This window comes from Nicotiana tomentosiformis, chromosome 7, assembly GCF_000390325.3.
Source record: "Nicotiana tomentosiformis chromosome 7, ASM39032v3, whole genome shotgun sequence".
Lineage (NCBI taxonomy): Eukaryota > Viridiplantae > Streptophyta > Magnoliopsida > Solanales > Solanaceae > Nicotiana > Nicotiana tomentosiformis.
Window position 1 is genome coordinate 58,291,356 of NC_090818.1, and position 22,346 is coordinate 58,313,701.

At 37.1% G+C, this 22,346-nt stretch overlaps 2 long non-coding RNA genes across 2 annotated transcripts; one reads left to right on the forward strand and one right to left on the reverse strand.

Annotated features, from left to right (window-relative positions):
- The first annotated feature begins 2,947 nt into the window (after positions 1 to 2,947).
- LOC138896503 (uncharacterized) lies at positions 2,948 to 10,367 on the forward strand. The gene is made up of 2 exons (XR_011409750.1): positions 2,948 to 3,477; positions 10,041 to 10,367. It is a non-coding gene; the product is annotated as an uncharacterized lncRNA (long non-coding RNA).
- Positions 10,368 to 10,759: 392 nt separating this feature from the next.
- LOC104109180 (uncharacterized) lies at positions 10,760 to 13,888 on the reverse strand. Its single transcript, XR_689174.3, has 3 exons — positions 13,711 to 13,888; positions 12,261 to 12,306; positions 10,760 to 10,969 (listed from the first exon to the last, which is right to left on the reverse strand). It is a non-coding gene; the product is annotated as an uncharacterized lncRNA (long non-coding RNA).
- Positions 13,889 to 22,346: the final 8,458 nt, after the last annotated feature.

A 22,346-nucleotide genomic window follows, 5' to 3' on the forward strand; every position in this document is an offset into this window, starting at 1 on the left:
TTAGCTGCCATTTTTTACGATTTTTGCTAAGAAACAAAGAATCAAACACGTTAGTAACAGATGCAAGGATCAACTCAGTTACGCAGCTGTCTAAGCCCCACGGTGGGCGCCAAACTATTTACCCGTAAAATGGTACAGTTGAATTTATATCGTGATTTATAGACAAGCGAATCAATTTGATTCCAAAATGATAAATAAACTAAATAAAATATAAAACTTAGCATTGAAATCGAGATAAATAGCAGATAGCTTGGTTCCGGGAGCAAGGCTTCCAAAGGCAGTAATAAGAATAACATTAGATAGAAAACAAAGTATTATTTAGCTTGGAACAGAATGTAGCATAAGTTTGTCAGAATTTTCGTCCTTTATAATGGTTGTTGAAGCGACTATTTATAGTTGTACCTAGGGAGCAAGATCCTAGGATCAAGCCCCTCTTAAATAATAATAATAGGGGTCATTGATGAATATGTAACGGCAGGTCATGAATGCCAAAATCCTCTGTAACGATTGCGTATTTAATACTAAGGAATATTCTTCATTGAATGTCATCTGGTGACAAACATTCGTTTGCTCCCGTTGATAATGTTCCCTTCGGGATCTACCCGGTACTAACCGAAGCCATTGTCCTCGATCTTGGTTTTCACTTGCTTCATCTTCCATCTACCTATGGTTCCACGTGTCACGCTATGATACAAATATTTAATATAAACCGATTTTACCCTCTACAAAAATAAATTAGTCAAGCGTAGTAATGATGCTTTCTATACAGGAAATATGTATGTGTTATAGGAGTATATATTTACATTGTAAATATATTTCAACTGGTTTATAGTTTACTACTATTTTATTCTCACGGCCTGAACTTGCAAATGTTTATAAAAGCTTTGCCAAGTGTAATGTTTATCCATTGGAAGCTAATTATAGATTTGCGGACCTCCTAATGGTATAAAAGTTTATAAAAGCTTTGCCAAGTGTATAGTTTATCCATTGGAAGTTAATTATGGAAACACCATTGATACCATTAGACTATATTAAAGTCTCAATAGTTTCAAGTTGTGTAATTAATCTTGTGAATAAGATTATTTTGTCAAGACGAACTCGAAGAGATACCCTCCGTTTATTAATCTTTCCTCGCCTCAATTGCCTATCTCGATAACATCATTTTCATACACTTGCTTGTTACTTAATCATGGTCAAGTGATAGTACTTTATCATTTTATTATTTAATTGCTAAGGTTAAACTGATGATTTATTATAAATATCCGATACGGGTAAGTATATACTCAGGAGCGGATTTATATAGATAACTTGGGCGGCATGCCACCTGGTCACTTGGCTAAAATATATTATATGTATAAATACTTTTTCTGGAAATTGTTATATACTAAAAGATGGCACTAGTAGACAGAAAAGGTCCGCGGGTGGTTTGGTGAAATGCTAGAATTTTAGGCCCTATGACCAGAGTTTGAATCTCTTTGAAGTCATTAGGCTTTATTACTTCACAATTCGGTTGTATTATGCCTTCTTCCTTTTTTCCCCATAGTACTTTGTTTCCCCTTTTTGCTCTATTCTTAATTGCTTTTACTTTTTTCATCTTTGTTTTCCCTCTCTTTGTCTCATACAACTCTTTTTTGCATTTATTTAAAATAATATGACCTTGAATTTTTCTTCTTTCCCAATGTACGTATTTAAAAATGGTTTTAACACTTTTTCTTCTTATGTTGTGTTTTTTGTTTGGTTTCCAACATTCTTTAGAGTAATGGCGTCAATGAGATAGAGTATTCTAGCTAAATATAAGCAAATTTAATTATTGGACATATATTGTCATGGGTTTTATTTTTTATTTTTTTTACTTTTAAGTTTAAACTGTGAGAATAAAGTTATATAAAAATTAAGATCGTCATTAAATATTTATATTAGTTATATCAAATTATGAAGATAAAAATTTCAGATTAGTGATACTTATTCCCGTTCAGTATTAATTAAACATGGTTTATTTATGAAACCAGAAAATTGTAAATTGAATCGAATCATATGGATTGAACCGACTAAACATACACCTCTATTCAATCTCTGTACTAGCGGTAGATTTGCATTATAGTAGCATACCTAATTTTTTAAATCCTAGATTCGCCTATTTGTATACTTCAAATCCTAATAAGTACACATGTATTTTGTTAATTTTTCATGCATGTGTCTCGCTCTAAGGGCATAGAACAGAGTTTACGATATATCATCATTGGTCAATCTTCTTTCTAATTTCTAGGATATACCATGTTTCTTCTTCTTATATTTACTTCTCCAAATTGTAAAAAAGAAAATGTTCAAATGGCAATTGGCATGCGGCTTACACTAGAAAAGATATATGACAATGTTTATTTAACTCACTGCTCTCTGTAATTTTGAATGTAATCATCTCTTGTTCTTCGAGAGCTGACCTTTTTTTGCCAACAAAACTTGTATCCACCACATCTGTAAACATATTTGAATAGCTAAAAAGATTCAGCTGACAATTAGATGCCTTAGCTTTCATCTGACTTTAATTTCTCAGTGAAGAACAAATCCTTTCTTAGTTAAGTCTAAGTTTGGAGAGAGAATTAGTTATGATCAGTACATGCTTTGGTTATTTTTCAAACACCAAGAGACTAAAAGAATCATTGAAAATTTGAAATGTAAGCAAAGGAAATTTACAGTTAATTATGGCTATGTTATGTAAAAGGAAGTTTAGGGTTTGATTTAGGAAAGTGTCGGAGAATGAAAAATACCTTCCTATTTGTAGACTATTCGAGAAGGACTATTGGGCTTGTAGTATATTGGGCTTTAGAAATAAAAGGAGAACGGGCCAAAATAAGAAAAGAGGGCATAGGCCCACATAATCAACATCATTAGCCCACTTAAGTAGTTGTCAATAATTAGAAGGATCTAGAGTGAAGAACGCATGCAAAATCTGGTAAAATTCCGTTACAATTCTTAACCACTTTTTCTCTCATCTCTCTTCTATCGCTAAGGACCATTCTAACCCCCATCTCTTCTTCTTCTTTCAACTTATCTTCAAAAAGTAGCTTGATCCATTACTGTAATTCGATTTTATTAGGCATTGATTAATAAAAGATCCTTGATTCTTACTTGATTTCCTTAATTCAATTCTGTCAAATTCTAGTACATTACAAATTGATATCAGAGATCATTCCTGGCACCATGACAATCACAGAAACTAGGGCTAAGACGACTGAAGAAAGTGTAAGAAAACTGGAGAATCAATTACAAAATTACATGTCTGAAACGAATAAAAAATATGAGTCCAACGACTCTAAAATGGATGAGCTGAGTCTCAAGTTCGATGTAATGATGGAGAAGATCTTCGCAAATAAAGATGGAATTCTGGGCAGTGCTCCAAGTGAATCTCGACATGGGGATGGATCTAGCATCAGGATGAGAATGGTGGAGCCTCATGAACAATCTGTTAGAAGACCTCAGGTGACCCATTTTGCTTTTAGTTAATTTTTATTACTTTGAAGAAGGAGATCCCAGGTCTTGGTTGCAAAAATGTGAAAGATATTTTCATTATAATCACATAGTTGACGCACAACAGAAATTAAAATCAGTTGTCCTCCACTTGAATGGGAGAGTTTAATATTGGTACTTCTCTTATCAGTTAAGTAAGGGAATTGTTAGGTGGTCTGACTTTGTTGAAGAAATTTGTAGAAAATGACAATAGCAATCTCAAGTTGTTGGGAGAATTTAAGAGGGTAGAGCAAAAAGGAACTGTTATTGAGTATTTTGGAAAGATTTGAAGATCTAAAGGTTTGGGTATTGATAAAGTATCCAACTATTCCTGAGGAATTTTTCTTAGGATGTTTCATTGAGGGCCTTAAGGAAGAGATCATGCATACTGTCAAAATGCTTGACGCATATTCCTTGAGCCGTGCTGGGGAGAAGGCTAGACACAAGGAGAATCTGATTGATACTATGGCTAGAAAGAGTAGGATGAGTGGTGTAAGAGGTATTTGGCAGTACCAATGAGTCACTTCTAATATAGGGGTCAAGGTTCCTGTTAATGGGCAGAAGGATAGAAACTCTAATGCCTCAATTTAAGGAACCAAATTATTTGAGGCCAGGAAGGCAAGAAGAATGTTACAAATATGGAGAAAAGTATTTTTCTAGGCATGTGTGTAAAAACATGCAACTCAACACCTTATCTGCGGTTACTGAACAAGAGGAGTAGGAGATAGAGCCTAGCTTGAAAAGTGAAGGAATGCCAGTTAATGATGAAGAAGAGGTGATTAATGAAGCAATCACCATCAATGCATTATCTAGGACTATTACATCTACAACCATTAAGTTGAAAGGGTTGTATGTGAAGAAGGTGTTAATCATCCTAGTTGACAGTGGCAGGACTAACAGTTTTATAGCAAGTGAAATTGCCAAACAACTAGGTTGTGTAATTCAGGAGGATGCCCCTATGAGAGTGGCAGTTGCAAATAGAGGGTACTTGATGAGCTACCATTCATGTCCTCAATTTAAATGGAAGACTCATGGAATTGAGTTTGAACACAAGTTAAGACTGCTAGATATTGGGGGGTGTGATATGGTCCTTGGGGTGGATTGGATGAGAAAACATAATCCAATCTTATTTGACTTCATTGAGTATAGATTACAAGTGAGTGTGAAGGGTAAAAGAGTTTATCTAAAGGGGTATTCTGAGGAAGGAAGGTTGCAGAGTATGACAGCTAGTGGGATTAAGAATCTAGTTAAAAAGGACAAGTTTTGTCGGCACATTTGTTCACAATAATTGCCAAATCAAAAGAAGGTCAAGAAGGAATCAAAATCCAGGAGGTACTAGAAGAGTTTCCAGGGATATTTGCTGAGCCAAAATTACTGCCACCAAGGAGAAATCATGATCACTTCATTCGCCTGAAACCAGATGTAGCACCTATCAGCATAAGACCATACATGTACAACTATTTTTAAAAGTATGAAATAGAAAAGCAAGTAAATGAAATGCTTAATAATGGCACAATCCAACCCAGTCATTCCCCATTTTCTTCCCATGTGTTGCTAGTTAAAAAGAAGGATGAGAGTTGGAGGTTTTGTATTGATTACAAGGAGCTAAATGAGATGACATTCAAGGATAAATTTCCAATTCCTTTGATTGATGATCTAATGGATGAACTTAATGGTTCTTGCATATATTCAAAGATTGATTTAATGGATGGTTATTATCAAATTAAAATGGGGATGCTCACATCTACAAAATTGCATTTAGGACTCATTTGGGTCACTATGAATTTAGTGTCATGCCCTGTGGGCTCACAAATGCACTAGTTACTTTTTAAAGCTTAATGAATCATGTTTTCAAACCCTTCGTGAGGAAGTTTGTGCTTTTTTCTTTGATGACATACTCATCTATAGTTCATCAATAGACAGTCATGTTGACTATCTCATACATGTATTAAGTGTGCTACAGAAAGAGTAGTTTTATACCAACTTGTTACGACCCAAAATCCCACCACAGGCATCGTGATGGCACTTAGTCTCTAAGACTAAGTAAGCCGATTTTAATTACATTTCAAGCCATTTTTTTTATATAGAAACTAACAGCGAAAATAATAAAACAACCTCCCAAGACTGGTAGTACTGAGTCACGAACTCTAACTGAATACATGCAATGATCTCAAGGATCGAATAAACAACATTGTTCGAAAAAGAGTTGACAGTACAATAAAATGGAAAGACTCCAAGGGACTGCGATGACCGAGTAGCTCTACCTTGAATCCTTGCGATCACACTTTAGCTCTATCCAAGTCTGATATCTCCAACACCTGGCTCTGCACAAAAATATGCAGAAGTATAGTATGAGTACACCACGGTCGGTACCCACTAAGTATCAAGACTAACCTCAGTGGAGTAGAGACGAGGTACAGTCAATACACTCACTTGTTTAATAACCTGTGCAATATAATATACAAAATAATGGGAAACAAATAACAATAAGGGCAACACAAATCAAACAGTGATATGCACAGCATGGCAACAAGAACACCATTAATATTACTCAACAAATAATAAATACAAGTACACCCAATTAAATCAAGTCCTTCAAATAAATGTCTTTCAAATATAATTTTCTCAAATAAATATCTTTCAAATGCAAATTCTTTCATATAATACTTTTTGAATAAAAATTCTTCCAAATAAATATTTTGAATATAATTCATTCAATTAAAAGTCACCATGTGACACCACATTTCATAATCATAAAAATACGGGTCTCAGCCCTTTTTTATATTTTTCGTAAACACGGGTCTCAGCCCACTTTCATATTTCCACGGCACTTCGTGCCCAAAATTAAATCATCATATTTTCCTGGCACCTCGTGCCCACGTTTCATATCCCAATTACACGGATGATTCACGTGACAATATCATCATTATTTACTCACGGCACCTCGTGCCCACATTTCATTTCATAATCTGCCTGGCAATAGCCACAGGCTCCCATTTTCAACATAGATTAGACTATTATCAAGTTTACCGAAACAACAAGACAAATTTCACAAGATTAAAAAAAAAAAACACAAGAAAGATCACAACATCACATAGAAATTACCAACGCAATAACTCCACATCGTCATATATCATCCCTGACAATAGCCACCCTTATCTCACATATAGCCACCTTTATCACTCTTATAATAGCCTCCATTATCCCTCTGCCCTGACTATATCAATAGCCACCCTTATCGCTCATATAGCCACCTTTATCGCTCCAATAGCCATCCTTATCACTCCTATAGCTACCATTATCGCTCCGCCCAGATAATATCCCAACATACATAACAACAGTGAAATGCCTCCCTTATACCCACATAATATCAAAAGTGAAATGCCACCCTTATATCCTCAAAATAATAACTCCATTAACACAATAATTTACACGGAATATTATCACGACAACGTAACAAAATCAATTCATATCACAATTTGCCCGATGGCCACAACCAATTCCAAGGATATAACAAAATCAATTAATTTCACAACAATCAGCCCAATGCTCCACACAAAAACTCAAAAACAATTAACAGAGATAGAAAACAATCAACATAGGGCACACCTTCATTAATCCAAATTTAGATAATTATATTAACACTTCTTCTTAAGCTTGCTTAATTAATTATTTGCATAGAGAAAATTCATAATGAAATTAAACTCCAAGAAATATCAAACCAACAAACTCACGAAATTCACATAAGTATACAAGTAATAATTACATCGAATTGTCATATAAAAACAACTTCAATAATTGTAATTTGTGGCATGGCAATTAGATGATTAAATATGTGCCAACAATTATCCAATTTATTACATAATATGCCCAAGACTTTAACTCAATAAATATTGCACATATAAGCCTGAGTATGTACTCGTCACCTCGCGTACACGGCTTTTCACATTTCACAAATGGCACATATAACTCGATGCCTAAGGGGTAATTCCCCCACTCGAGGTTAGGCAATACACTTACCTTTTCGAAGTTATGCCGATATTTCAAAATCGCCTTCTTGCTTGAATTAACCTCTGGACAGCTCAAATCTATCCAAATTAATTGTACAACTTCATTAAAATTCATCGAAAATAAATTTCGGATAATTAAACGTCGACTTGAAAATTTATTCTAAAAAGTCAACAAACGTCAACGCGGGGCCCGCCCCTCGAAACCCGACATAATTTTTACAAAATACGAACATCCATTCCGATACGAGTCCAACCATACCAATTTTATCGAATTCCAATAACAACTCGACCTCCAAATCTTAAAATTTTGTTTTTAGAAGATTTTGCAAAAATCTTGATTTCCTCCATTAAAATCCGAATTAAATGATGAATATAACCATAGATTCATGAAATATAATCACTTTAGGATGTAGAAAACTTACCCCAGTCGAAGTCATGAAGAAACCTTCAAAATCGCCCAAGAACCGAGCTCAAAAATTATTTTTTGTGTTATGAACTCAAACCCTCGATTTGGAACTTAACACTATCTACTCAGATTTTCTTCTTCTCGAACGCGACCGTCCTCTCGCGTTTGTATAGACTAACTTGACTGCCTCTCCACTTTACTCTTCGCGAACACGACACATGACTCGCGAACGTGATGGGTCCGTTAGCTCCGTTAGGTGATTTTGGACTTAGAAGTGCGTCCGAAATATGATTTAGAGGTCCGTGGTATAATTAGGCTTGAATTGGTGAAATTGGAAATTTGACGATTTTGGTCGGCAGTGGAAAAATTTGATATCGGGATTGGAATAGAATTCCGGAAGTTGGAGTAGGTTCGTAGTGTCATTTATGACGTGTGTGCAAAATGTGAGGTTATTCGGACGTGGTTTGGTTAGTTTCGGCATCGGTTGTCGAATTTGGAAATTTAGAAGTTTTTAGGCTTGAATCCGAGGGTAATTTGGTGTTTGGATATTTTTTTGAGTGTTTCGAAGGTTCGACTAAGTTTGTATGTTGATATATGACTTGTTGGTATTTTTGGTTGAGTTTCCGAGGGCCTATGGGTGATTCCGGGTGGTTAACGGATTTGTCGAAGTTGGACTTTGCAGCTGGAGCTGCTGCTTCTACTATTTCCGCACTTGCGGAAGAAAGGGTCGCAGGTGCGCGTGGGAGTGCGCAGGTTCGAGCGACGCTGGGCCAAGGCTGGGAACGCAGGTGCGAAGAATTGGCCGCATCTGCGAGCCCGCAGGTGCGAGGCCTTGAGCGCAGATGCGGAGATGAGGAGTTTGGGCTTGTTTCGCAGATGCGCACCTGGGACCGCAAATGCGAGTCCGCAGGTGCAAGGAAAATGGCCGCAGGAGCGAAAAACCTAGGCAAAAACCATAAATAGAATCCTTCACGAATTTGGTTCATTTCCACCATTTCTATTCGGTTTTTGGAGCTTTTGGGAGAGAATTGAAGAAAGAATCAAGGGGATTTCGTTGAGGTAAGTTACTTGAGCCCTAATTCTTGTATATATTATGATTTTTCATTGTTTAATCATATGGTAATTAGTGAAAATGAGGGGTTAGGGCTTGAAATTTTTAGTGAGTAATTTAAGGATTTGAATGACCAAACGATGTCAAATTTTGATGAATTTGGTATGGTTAGACTCGTGAGTGAATGAACTTTCTAGTTTTATAAATTTTGTCGGATTTCGAGATGTGGGCCCGAGGGCCAGGTTTGAGCCAATTTCGGGTTTTGGTCTAATTTTATAGTTTTTTTTGTGGAATTCATTCTATTAGCGCGTAGTGATGGTATTGTACTGATTGTGAATAGATTCGGAGCATCTGGAGGCCGATTCTAGAGGCAAGAGCATTGCGGGTTAGAGATTTGACCGGTTTGAGGTAAGTAATGATTGTAAATCCGAATGCCCTGTTTTACTGAAATGCCCGAGTGGCTCGAGAGGTTTATGACTGAGTGAAGCCGAGGGCCTGAATTATGAGGATGAGTGTGGATCGGGGCTGTCCGCCTGCAACATACTTTATTATTATGGCACGTGAGTTTTCCGTGCAGATTATAGCGCTTGGGTTGAAGGACCCCTTCCGGAGTCTGTACACACCCCCAGTGAGCGCAGGTACCTACTGAGTGCGAGTGCCGAGTGGCTGGGAGGCATGAGTGATTGTGTGGTATGCCCGAGTGGCAAGAGTGATTGTGAAGTATGCCCGAGTGGCACGAGTGACTGTGAGATTTGCCCGAGGGGCTGTATATAAGTGATGTTTTGCCCGAGGGGCTGTTTATGATTTCATCATTTTTGCTCACCTTTGCATTGAGCCTTTGTTTGAAAAATTATTGGAAAAATATCTTTAAATGATTTTTTAACTGGAACCGGGTTTAAACGAGATGATTTTATTCAAACACTGATTTTTAAAGCATGTTGTACTTTACTGAGATTTCACGATATGGACGTTATATGCTTTATTGCTCGTCACTACTGCTCAATCTTTATTTATTGTTGTTACCTACTGAGTTGGTGTGCTCACGTTACTCCCTGCACCTTATGTGCAGATTTAGGTGTAGCTGGACATGGTAGCGGTTATTGAGTGTTCTTGTTGCAGATTTTCTTGGAGATAGCAAGGTAGCTGTTTGCCGATCGCAGCCCCTGCTCTTCTACCTCTTATCTTCCTCTAGTTGTATTTAGTTACTTTCTAGGCTGAGTTAGCCTTGATATTGTTAGACAGTTTGTAGTAGATGCTCATGACTAGTGACACTCCGATGTCGGGCTTTTCTTTTCTGCACTTTTGTTTTCTTTGATTTGAACTCCTTAAATGAAGATTTTATGTTAAATAATATTGAAATTATCTTTGAAATGAAAAATATCGATTTGTTTGGAAATGAGTCGATTTGTCTAGTTCCACGATAGGCGCCATCACGACAGATTACGTTTTTGGATCGTGACAGTACCATTGATCAATCTATGGGGATAATTTTCTATTTTGTTGGGACGGTTATAAACCGTTGTGTTATAATTATACTAACGATTTATTAAGTCTATTGCGATGGTTTTCATGATATATTGCAATAGTTTTGTTATATAATGGAACAATTATCTGTAGCCTATTACAACGGATATTGCAACGGTTATTAAAGGGTTGCTATTGTTGTTTGCTAGGTCTATTGGAACAGTTATATTGTCTATTGCAACAATTCACTATTGTAATTTCTAATATTTATGGAACCAAAATGACGAATATTTTCCTATGCAATGAAATTTTATACACCATAACTTATATAAACCACGAAATAAAATTAAAATTACCAACTCGCATTATCCATATACAAAAACAAATTATAAATACATTGTTTAATCAACAATTCAAAAGTCAAAATTGATCGATGAGTCCAACAATCCTTGAACATGATGATAGAAAGTTTAACAACGATCAACAACACTCAAGTAAGGTCTTCATCACTGCTTTCATCCGCAATAGCTACACCTACGAAATTCAATCAGAATTAAACAAAGAAAAAATTTAAGATAATTGAATCACAAAGTAACTGAATGACCAACAGAAAGAAACATCTAAATTTTTAAAATTTTCGGTAGAGTTTCCTTTGTAAATACGACTATCCCAACAGAAAGAAACATCAAACAATAACTGGACGAGTTTTTTCAGCTAAACTTCGAAAAGGAAAAAGAAGATTTGGTAATAACTTTCTGCCAACAGAAAGAAACATCAAACAACAACTGGACAAGTTTTCTCAGCTAAACTTTGAAAAGGAAAATAAAGATGTGGTCATAACTTCCTATAAATACAAGGCTACATGAAGCACCTAAGAAGCATTAAGCCCTGGCAAAAATACTTTGGTTCAACTCATAATGTATTCAATGCATATTTAGAAAATTAGATTACTGTTAAAAACAACTGATATTCTTTACAGTAGACGATAATCTACTTTTCTTCTAAGACAAGTAGGAAATTCACATACAATAGGAAGAAATCAGAAAAGGAAAACAGTAAAGCACCCTTAAGCCTATTAAATTAGATAATATAGCTACATTGGATGAGTAATTCACAAATTAGAAGCAACAATAAAGTTAAACCCTATGCGCTATGGCATTTGGTCCAAACTAGTCGTTTTCTTGCTTCAATCATGAGTGTGGAGCAACTGCAATAATATCTCCACAATAGTACTCAGTGACTAGCAATTTGACACTTCTGATGAAGCCAAGACATCTTCGATTTTTGCATTCTACAATTTAATCGTTTCTGCTTATAGCTTAATTATCTTTTGATGTTGTACACCTTGTCCAAGTATGATTGTATTTTGTTTAGTAGTTTTAGGAAATTTCAGATTGCAAGACCTTTGGCTAGTCTTTAAAAATGGCAGCAACATCGAGCAGAGTATACATGCAGTAGCAACAAAGTGAAAAACGAAAAGAAAAAAAAGACAGCAGCAATGAAGCAGAGAAAGATGGGAAAGACAACAGCAATGGCCAAGATAAATGAAGAATACAAATAAAAATAGCTTTAATAGGTATTATATAAATGATAACAATAGAATGACAAATAAAGTGCAGCTTCATATGATAAGTTAAGGATATGCATATGATAGTTTCAGAGTAAACTATGGCAATGCGCTGCATATGATAGTTTCAGAATAAACTATGACCTCACATGGTAAGTTGGAAAGGATGCATATATGATGGTTTCCAAGTAATGGTTTCAGATTGCAAGACAAGGAAAAGCCAAAGGAAAAAGTGAAAACAAAGGACCAGACTATTACCTCCACAATAAGCCTCTTCCTATGAGTTTTCTCTTTTCTTATTCACCTGGCAAGGTCATATGCAAGAACAGAAAATTTAAAACAAAAGTAGCAGTGACGACAAAGAAAAAGCAGTGAAAGAAGATAAAATAACAATAGCAGCAAGCAGAATATATGCAGCAACAACAAAACAACCAGTATAAATTGGTTTATATACTCTTAATAAAAAAAATCAGATAATAAGACAGATAGAATAAAAGCCACTTATAAAAGTCCATACTAAGAGCCTGTTTGGATTAGCTGATTTGAAGCAGCTGATAAGCATTAGGTGCTGAAAAGCACTTTTAAGTGCTGAAACTGATTTAATAAATAAGCAGTTACGTGTTTGGATACAAGTGCTGAAATTAATAATAAGTTATTGTAGTATTTGATAAAAAAAATGCTGATAAGATCTTTTTCTGTTAAAATGACTTACAAATATGCTTAGATATTCTATTTGTCATTTTATTTTAAATACAAATATGCTTAGATAAGATAATTTTTATGATAAATATAATTTATTTTATGATAAGCATATAATTATAAGTTATAATAGTTAAATACATTGACAAAAGTTTCTCAGTAAAAAATAAATCTAAATAGGACAAAATATTTGAAGAGTAACAAACATTGTCTTCATCACCACAACACTTAGAATGCAATACACCAAAAATTTTAATATGTCCTCATTTATTACATACAATTCAAAGATTAATACACAATCACAAAGATACAAATATGCAAAGGAATAGAGAATTTGCTTATCTTAAATAGTCAATGAGAATTCAATACTTTAAGAGGCGGGGTTTAGGTTGAAACAATACTTGAGGCAGTGAGTATCGATGCAAGTATTTTTTTTTCTAAAGAAGAATATTTTAAGGATAAAATAGTAAAAAATCTTGGTCAAACTTAAAGTGCTTATAAGCTAAAAATTCATAAGTTGGGGGTGACCAACTTATGGCTTTTGGCTTATTTTTGACTTATAAGCACATGACTTATAAGCACTTTTAACTTTACCAAATGCGTAGATAAGCCGAAAAGTGCTTATAAGCTAGTTTGACCAGCTTATAAGCTTAGCCAAACACCCTCTAAACCTCCAACTAAACCCGAATCAACTTATCTGTATGAACTAGTTGTCTTAACAATGGTTTAATTTCCCGAATCATTATCTTTAAAAAGATTTAAACATTAAATTGATCTATTTTCAACAGCCCTTTCATCTATCAAAATTCACCAACTAAAGCCCCAATTTTACAAACTAGAAACCACAAAATTTAACATATACTACAAACAAAAGGCAAAGTAAATTAACGGGTTTATCAGAAATTTTACCAGAGAAAGAAAAAAGAAGAAGCAGTGAAATAAGTTTCCGGCGAAACGATAGCGAACATCAAACAACAATATCGAACATGGGAAAATACCGATAACCTACATCTGAGATCCCCTTATATTAGCCGAAATGGTTGTCCTTCGCCAGAATGGATCTTCCTTCGTCAGAGCGGCCCCCACAGTTCATCGATGGCGAGTTTTTCTAGGTTTAACACTGATGAGCAGAGAGAGAGACGAAAGGGATTCTGATGATGAGACGAGAGAAATGAAATGCGTTTTCTAAGTTTACAAACTAAATTAAAGAGTTAATATTAAAATTTGGTGGGGTCATCTATTATTTTTTATTTTTTTAATAAATATGTAGAAGGGAAAGTAGGGAGGGAAAAATAAATTGTCCCAATATATATTTTATTTTACCAAATCGTTCCCATAAATAACCCTATTGTATCGCCTTTATAAATCGTTTTCATAGATTTATTATGGTGACGGTTACTATAATATTGGAATGGTTTTACTTAAGAAGTGTCTTAAAAGCCTTTTGACTCTATCGAGACGCTTAAAACCGTTCCAATACATAATCTATTCTAACCGTTCTCGAGACGCTTAAAACCGTTCCAATACATAATCTATTCTAACCGTTCTCTAACCGTTACAAAATAACCGTTCCAATAGAACCATTTTTTAGTAGTGCATCCTGAACCAATTCAGTACCCAATAGCCTAGCCTCACCCGTCTCAAACAAACCAACCGGAGACCGACACCTCCTCCCATACAAGGCCTTATACGGATCCATCTGAATACTCGATTGGTAGTTGTTATTGTAGGCAAACACTGCAAGCGGCAGGAACTGATCCTAAGAACCCCCGAAATCCATGACACAAGTGCATAACATATCCTCCAATATCTAAATGGTGTGCTCAGACTGTCCTTCCGTCTGAGGGTGGAATGTTGTACTCAACTTAACCCGTGTGCCCAACTCTCATAGTAAACTCAACATGTGTCCCTAACTCGTGCTGTATTGCTCTCCAAAACTGTGATATAAATTGTGTGTCCCGATCTGAGATGATGGACACCGGCACTCCGTGAAGGCGAACAATCTAGCGAATATAGATCTCAGCCAACCGTTCTGAAGAATAGGTAGTCCCAACTAGAATTAAATGCGCGAACTTAGTCAGCCGGTCCACAATCACCTAAATAGCATCAAATTTCTTCAAAGTCCATGGGAGCACAACTACGAAGTCCATGGTGATACGCTCCCATTTCAATTTAGGAATCTCAAGCCTTTGAAGCAAACCGCCCGGTCTCTGATGCTCGTACTTCACCTGCTGACAATTCCAGTACCGAGCTACAAACTCCACTATGTCTTTCTTCATTCTCCTCTACCAATAGTATTGCCTCAAGTCCTGGTATATCTTTGCGGCATCCGGATGAATGGAATAAATAATCAACCCACGCATCTCATCCATATTGGGCACACAAATTCGTCCATGCATCCACAACACCCCATCATATCCAATAGAAACCTCTTTGGCATCACCGTACTGATCGTGTCCTTAAGGACAAGCAAAGGGGGTCGTCATACTGACGGTCTCTAATGCGATCATATAAGAAAGATTGAGAAACCACACGAGCTAGAACCCGACTAGGCTTCGAAATATCTAACCTCACGAACTGATTGGCCTAGGCCTGAACATTTGATGCAAGCGGTCTCTTACCAATAAGAATAAATGCAAGGCTACCCATACTCACCATATTTCTACTCAAGGCATCGGCCACCACATTGGCCTTCCCGGGGATGATACAAAATGATAATATCATAGTCCTTTAGCAGCTCCAACCATCTCTGCTGCCTCAAATTTAGGTCCTTTTGTTTGCACAAGTGCCGAAGACTTCGATGATCCATAAATACCTCACAAGACACGCCGTAGAGATAATGCCTCCAAATGTTCAATGCATGAATGATGACTACCAACTCTAAATGATGAACGGGGTAGTTCTTCTCATGGGGCTTCAATTGGCTTGAAGCATAAGCAAACACTCTACCCTCCTGCATCAATAGACACCCAATACTAACCCAAGAAGCACCATAATATACTGTATAAGAACTCGATGCTAAAGGCAAAACTAGAACAGGAGCTGTGGTCAAGATAGTCTTGAGCTTCTTAAAGCTCTCCTCACACTCATCCAGCCATCTGAATGAAGCACCCTTCTGGGTCAACCTGGTCAAAGGCGCTGCAATGGACGAGAAATCCTCCACGAAGTGACGATAAAATCCGGCCAAGCCGAGAAAACTCTGGATCTCAGTAGCTGATGACGGTATGGGACAACTCTGAACTACCGCTATCTACTTTGGATCCACCTTAATCTCCACACTGGACACCACGTTCCCCAAGAACGCCACCAAACTGAGCCAAAACTAACAGTTAGAGAACTTGTCATAAAGCTTCTCCTCCCTCAACCGCTATAGTTCAATCCTCAGATATTGTGCATGTTCCTCCTGGCTACGTGAGTACACCAGGATATCATCAATAAATACTATGACAAACAAATCAAGATATGTCTGGAACATATTGTTCATCAGATGTATGAATATTGATGAGGCATTGGTCATCCCAAAATACATCACAAGGTACTCATAGTGACCATAGCGGGTCCTGAATGTCGTCTTCAGAATATCCGAGTCCCGAATCTTCAACTGGTGATACCCCGACCTCAAATCAATCTTAGAAAACACCCTAGATCCTTGAAGCTGGTCAAATAAGTCATCAATGCGTGACAAAAGATACTTATTCTTAATTGTAACTTTGTTCAAATGCCTATAGTCGATGCACATCCGCATAGTTCCATCCTTCTTCTTCACAAATAGAACCGGTGCACCCCAAGGTGACACACTAGGTCTAATGAACCCCTTATCAAGAAGCTCCTGAAGTTGTTCTTTCAATTCCTTCAACTCTGCTGGTGCCATACGTACGGAGGAATAGAAATGGGTCGTGTGCCTGACACCAACTCAATACCAAAATCAATATCCATGTTGGGTGCCATACCGGCAGGTCTGCAGGAAACACATCCAGAAAGTCTTGCCCTACCAGAACAGAATCAATAGTATGAGTATCAGCACCAACATCCCTTACAAAAGCCAAATATGACAAACACCCCTTCCCAACCATCTGTTGGGCTTTCAGATATGAAATCACCTTACTAGGGACATAGTCCAAAGAACCTCTCCACTCGATCCTAGGTAACCCCGGCATAACTAACGTCACAATCTTAGCGTGATAATCCAAAATAGCATGATATGGGGAGAACCAATCCATTCCCAGAATCACGTAGAAATCAACCATACTAAGCAATAAGAGATCAACTCTAGTCTCAAATCCCCTAATAGTCACCACACACGACCGATACACATGGTCCACAATAATAGAATTGCCCATCGGCATAGATACATGAACACGTGAAACTAAGGACTCACGAGGCATATCCAGATAACGAGCAAAATATGATAATACATACGAATAAGTGGAAATAGGTTCAAATAATATAGAAGCATCCTTGTGGCATACTAAGACAATACATGTGATCACTGTGTCTGAAGCAACGGCCTATGGCCTGGAAGGCAAAGCATAGCACCGAGCCTGACTGCCACATGATCGACCTCCCTCTCTAGGTTGACCTCTAGCTGCCTGAGCCCCACCCCAAGTTGGCTGGGCGGATAGGGAAGTAACTGGTGCGGAAGTCATAACCTGACCCCTCTGCTGAATTGGACCTCCAAAGCGACGGGGACACTGCCTCCACACATGTCCAAACTCCCCACACTCAAAGCAACTCCCTGATGGTTATGGGGACTGAATCGGACCCCGAGAATCGGAATAACTACTAGAAAATCCTGACACATATGAACCTTGAACAGATGGAACTCGAGATGAACTCTGAGCTGGGAGGGCACAGAGAGATGACTGACCCGGACAAGCACTGTATGAACCATGGCTAGCTGATGCACCACGATGAACCAAAGGAGTCATCTAAGCAGGCCTCTAAGGATGACCCCTACCATAGTGGAACTGCTCTCTAGAATAAACACCGCTGGAACCACATATACCATGAGGCCTCTTGGCCATACTCTCCTCATTCTCCTAACTACGGACCTACTAGCCATCTCGCAATATCGACCACCTCATCGAACCTAGAACCTGATGCAATCTCTTGAGTCATAACAAAGCACAGTCCATAGTTGAGGCCATCAATGAACCTTCTAATCCTCTCCCTCTCTGTGGGAACCAACCATATCTCGTGACGAGCTAACTCTGAAAATATCATCTCATACTGGGTCACGGACATACCCTCCTAGCATAGCTGCTCAAATTGCCTATGCAACTCCTCCCTGCTGGTCAGTGGGACAAATTTCTCCAAGAAGAGAACGGAGAACTCGTGCCACGTAAATGGTGCAGCGCCGACTAGCCTGCTCAACGCATAAGCCTCCCACCATCTGTAGACTGCCCCGATACCTAAAAAGTAGAAAATGAGACTCCACTAGTATCTAGAATACCGCCGTGCGAATAATCCGTTGGCACATATCCAAGAAGTCTCGAGAATCCTCTAACTCAGACCCATTAAATGATGGAGGCTTGAGCCTCCCAAAGTGCTCTAGCCTCTACTACCCCGCGTCACTCATCGGGGGACCCATCTGGGCTTGAGCAGCTGCAACTTGCTGGGCTGGTAGTACCCCTGGTGTCTGAAGTTCCTGCACCACCTGCTCTGGAGTTAGGGCCCACCGGCTCAATCACATCTGCACTGCTTATGAGCTGGAGCAATAAGTGGGTCTACATGTGCTGCTCTATCTATTGTACGAGCTTCATCTCGGTATCTACCGCGACCCCGACCTCTAGTGACCTTAGCTGGTGGTATTGGTAGCCATCCGCCTGATCCGGTAGCACGTGTCCTCATCATCTGTGAGAGAATAGAATAGCAGAAGTTTAGTTTTCGGAATCAACAAATTTGCATGATAAGAATACAATAAAGTGAAGTTTTCCTAAGGGTTTGGCAGCCTCTCGAAGATAAGTGCAGACGTCTCTGTACCGTTCTGCAAGACTCTACTAAACCGACTCATGACTCGTGAGACCTATGTAACCCAGGCTCTTATACCAACTTGTCACAACCCAAAACTCAACATGCCGTGATGGCGCCTATCATGGTACGAGACAAGTCGACATCCACAAATAACTACAATATTTGTATATTGAAAAATAAGATGAAACAAGTTTAACAGTAATAATTTTCATAAATAGTCGATAAGAAACACTGCAACTCAAATATAATATTCCCAAAATTCAGGTGTCAATGAGTACATGAGCATCTAAATGACAATATAGTATAACTACTAAAAAAATTGTCTAGAAAGATAAAACAATGCTAATAAACATAAAAGAAGGAGAGTCGAGGCCTGCGAACGCCAACGCAGCTACCTCAATAGTCGCCAAAAGGATAAAGCTCCAGATCTAACAATCGTCGTGCCCAGAAGTACCTGTATCTGCACACGACGTGAAGAGTGTAGTATGAGTACAACCGACCCAATGTACTCAATAAGTAACAAGACTAACCTTGGGCTGAAAGTAGTGACGAGCTCATACATGAACGGTCATGATGTAGATTTTAACAGTACAGAAATGTAGACATGCTTTCACGTTCAACAATTTAAGTTCAACACAGATAAAATATGTCAAGTGTGACTGATATGAGGAATGTTACATCTCTATATCAACATGTCAATTATGCATGCCAACTATAATACAACACAATGAAAAAGTCATATGCATGCTCTCGAAGTATTCAGTCTCACTCAGCACGCTCAATTACTCAGTACTTTCAGTCACTCAGTACTCCCAGTCACTCAGTACTCACATTCACTCAGTACTCTCATTCACTCAGTTCTCCTAATCACTCAACACTCTTAATCACTCGGCACTCGCACTTATTAGGTACATGCGCTCACTACTGGTATGTTAGACTCCAGAGGGGCGGATACTGCCCAGGCATTAATATAATCCAATCATAGCATGAATCAATAAAGTATGTTGCGGCGTGTATCCCGATCCCATAAACAACACTCATAATCAGGACCTCGGCCTCACTCAGTCACCAATCTCTCCAATCTCTCGGGTTCAGAAATCTCATAAAAATCAACCCAAACAATGATAATATGATGTAACAATAAATAGAAACATAGACTAAGGTATGATATGCAAATGATAGTTGTGGCTGAATACATAATTGTAATTTAAGCAAATAATTCAACAGTAGAGGTGACCTTTGTGGGTCCCAATAGAACAAGCAAATAGACTAAGAATGATTTCTAACATGGATTGTAGCCCAATTACTCTAACAAGTAGGAGTTTCATGAATAGCAACCAGGTTTGATAACCACACAGTACTACGGAATTAACCGAGTCATAATTATCACGATGCACGCCCACACGCCCATCACCTAGCATATGCATCACCTCAACACCAATTACATAACACATATTTCGGGGATTCATACCCTCAGAATCAATTTTAGAAGTGTTACTTACCTTACACCACGCAAATCCCTACTCCAACAAGACCTTGCCTCGTGAATCGGCCTCCAAACGACTCAAATCTAGCCACAAGCAACTTAATACAATCAACACAAGCTATAGGAATCAATTCCATATGATAAAGCTAGGTTCTTCAACAAAAGTCAAAAAGTTAATCCCAAAAGTCAACTCTGGGCTCATGTCTCGGAATCCAACAAAATTAATAAAATACGAACACCCATTTAATAACAAGTCCAACCATATCAAAATTATCCAATTCCGACATCAAATCGTCACCCAAATCCCCAAATCTTACTCTCCAATCCCTAGTCCAAACTTTCCCAACTTTCACCTTAAAAATACATAATCTAGGTGGGAAATTCAATGGATGTTGATGACTAATTTTGACCCTCCCTTTTAAAACTAATTTATTCATACTTAATAATTTACAATAAGTACTTTAAAAGTATTTTCTATTAATGAATATCTATTTTTTACAAATTAATTAAGTACTAGTCTTAAAATTAATCAGGTAGTATTAATATTATGTAATTATAAATGTATTTACAATCTTAATCTTATTATAATAATTTTTGTATATACATTACATAGGTTTTATAATTAATTTGACAAATTTACTCCTTAATTCCTAGTGAATTAGGTTACTATGCTAATATTTTAAAATTAGTTCTATAACTCGAAATATGCATTATTAAAATTATTATTAGCATATTTAGTAGCATATATAGTTTTACCATATTTTATTGAAATTGTTATATAGTTTTACCATATATAGTTACTGAAATAGTTTTACCATATATAGTTATTGAAATTGTTATTACATAATTAATCAAAATAATTAGTAGCATATATAGTAATTATAATTTTACCATATTTTATTGAAATTATTAAGTTTATTTAAATTAATTTTAAAAGGGTTAAAAACTAAAAGGCTGCAATTGCAATTTCTTAATTAAACACAAGATGGTCATTTCTGAAATTATTTTAGCCCAAATACACAACCTAGTCTGAAATACATCTAGCCTAAACACTCTCCTCTTTCCACTGTGGTAATCCTTGACACTCCATGAGAACCAATCAGAGCACGCCACATCATCCATCTCTATCACTCACAAAAGAAACACTAAGACATCTAGGTCGTTCATTTTTTATCAATGGCCCATGATTTTACTCTACTTTCCCCTTTAATTTTCAAAACACTCAGAGATTTTATCTCCACCATTCAAATCTCATGATCCAATGGCCATTAAAATTCCATCTAAAAAATGCCCGAAATTTCAGGGCCGCTGATATCACGACCCAAAATCCAACTAGTCGTGATGGCACCTAACCCAACCCGTTAGGTAAGCCAATTACCAACTATCTGATTTCAATGAAATTAACGAGGCAATTAATTAAAGGAAAATATATAAAACCAATACTTTTTCCCAAGAACTAGTAGTACAAATCATGAGCTTCTAAGAATAGACTTTACAAAACGGAATGAAATAAATACATAGTCTGTTTGAATAGTACATAAACAGAGCTTTTATAAATCTAAGGCTACCCAGAACAAGAGGCAGCTACAACAAGAACACAGGTACGTTTTCAAGTCCCGCAACCATCGAGCACAGCAACAACAACAACCAATATCTACACGCAATGTGCAGAAGTATAGTATTAGTATAACCGACCTCATGTACTGAGTAAGTAACAAACCTACCCGTAGGTTAAAAGTAGTGACGAGCTTCTACCAAGGTTGGGTCCACAACCAATAGTCCACAACAACAATAAGCAAATAATACCAGAAGTAACTCAGAGATAAAATGCCCAGCCAAATCATGATTTATAAAAAAAAATAATAGTTCCTCCTTTCAAATTCATTAGTGAAAACCCAAATCATTTGCCGAAGTTGCCAATAATATGAATAGTTTGGAAACAATAAATTTCTCCAAAAAAAAAAAGATTTTCAATAATAAATAGGATGTTTTATTTTCCTTCCGGATAACCCGTATAAAATAAATGCATCACTATGCTCATCTGTCAAAAATGTGTGAGAAATCATGAATGATGTGATGTTGTACAGCATGAGGAAAAATACATATCTATGTCTATATGTCATGTGTGCATGCCAATGCGATACAATTTAGTGATAAAATCATAAACAGCCCCTCGGGCAGAACAT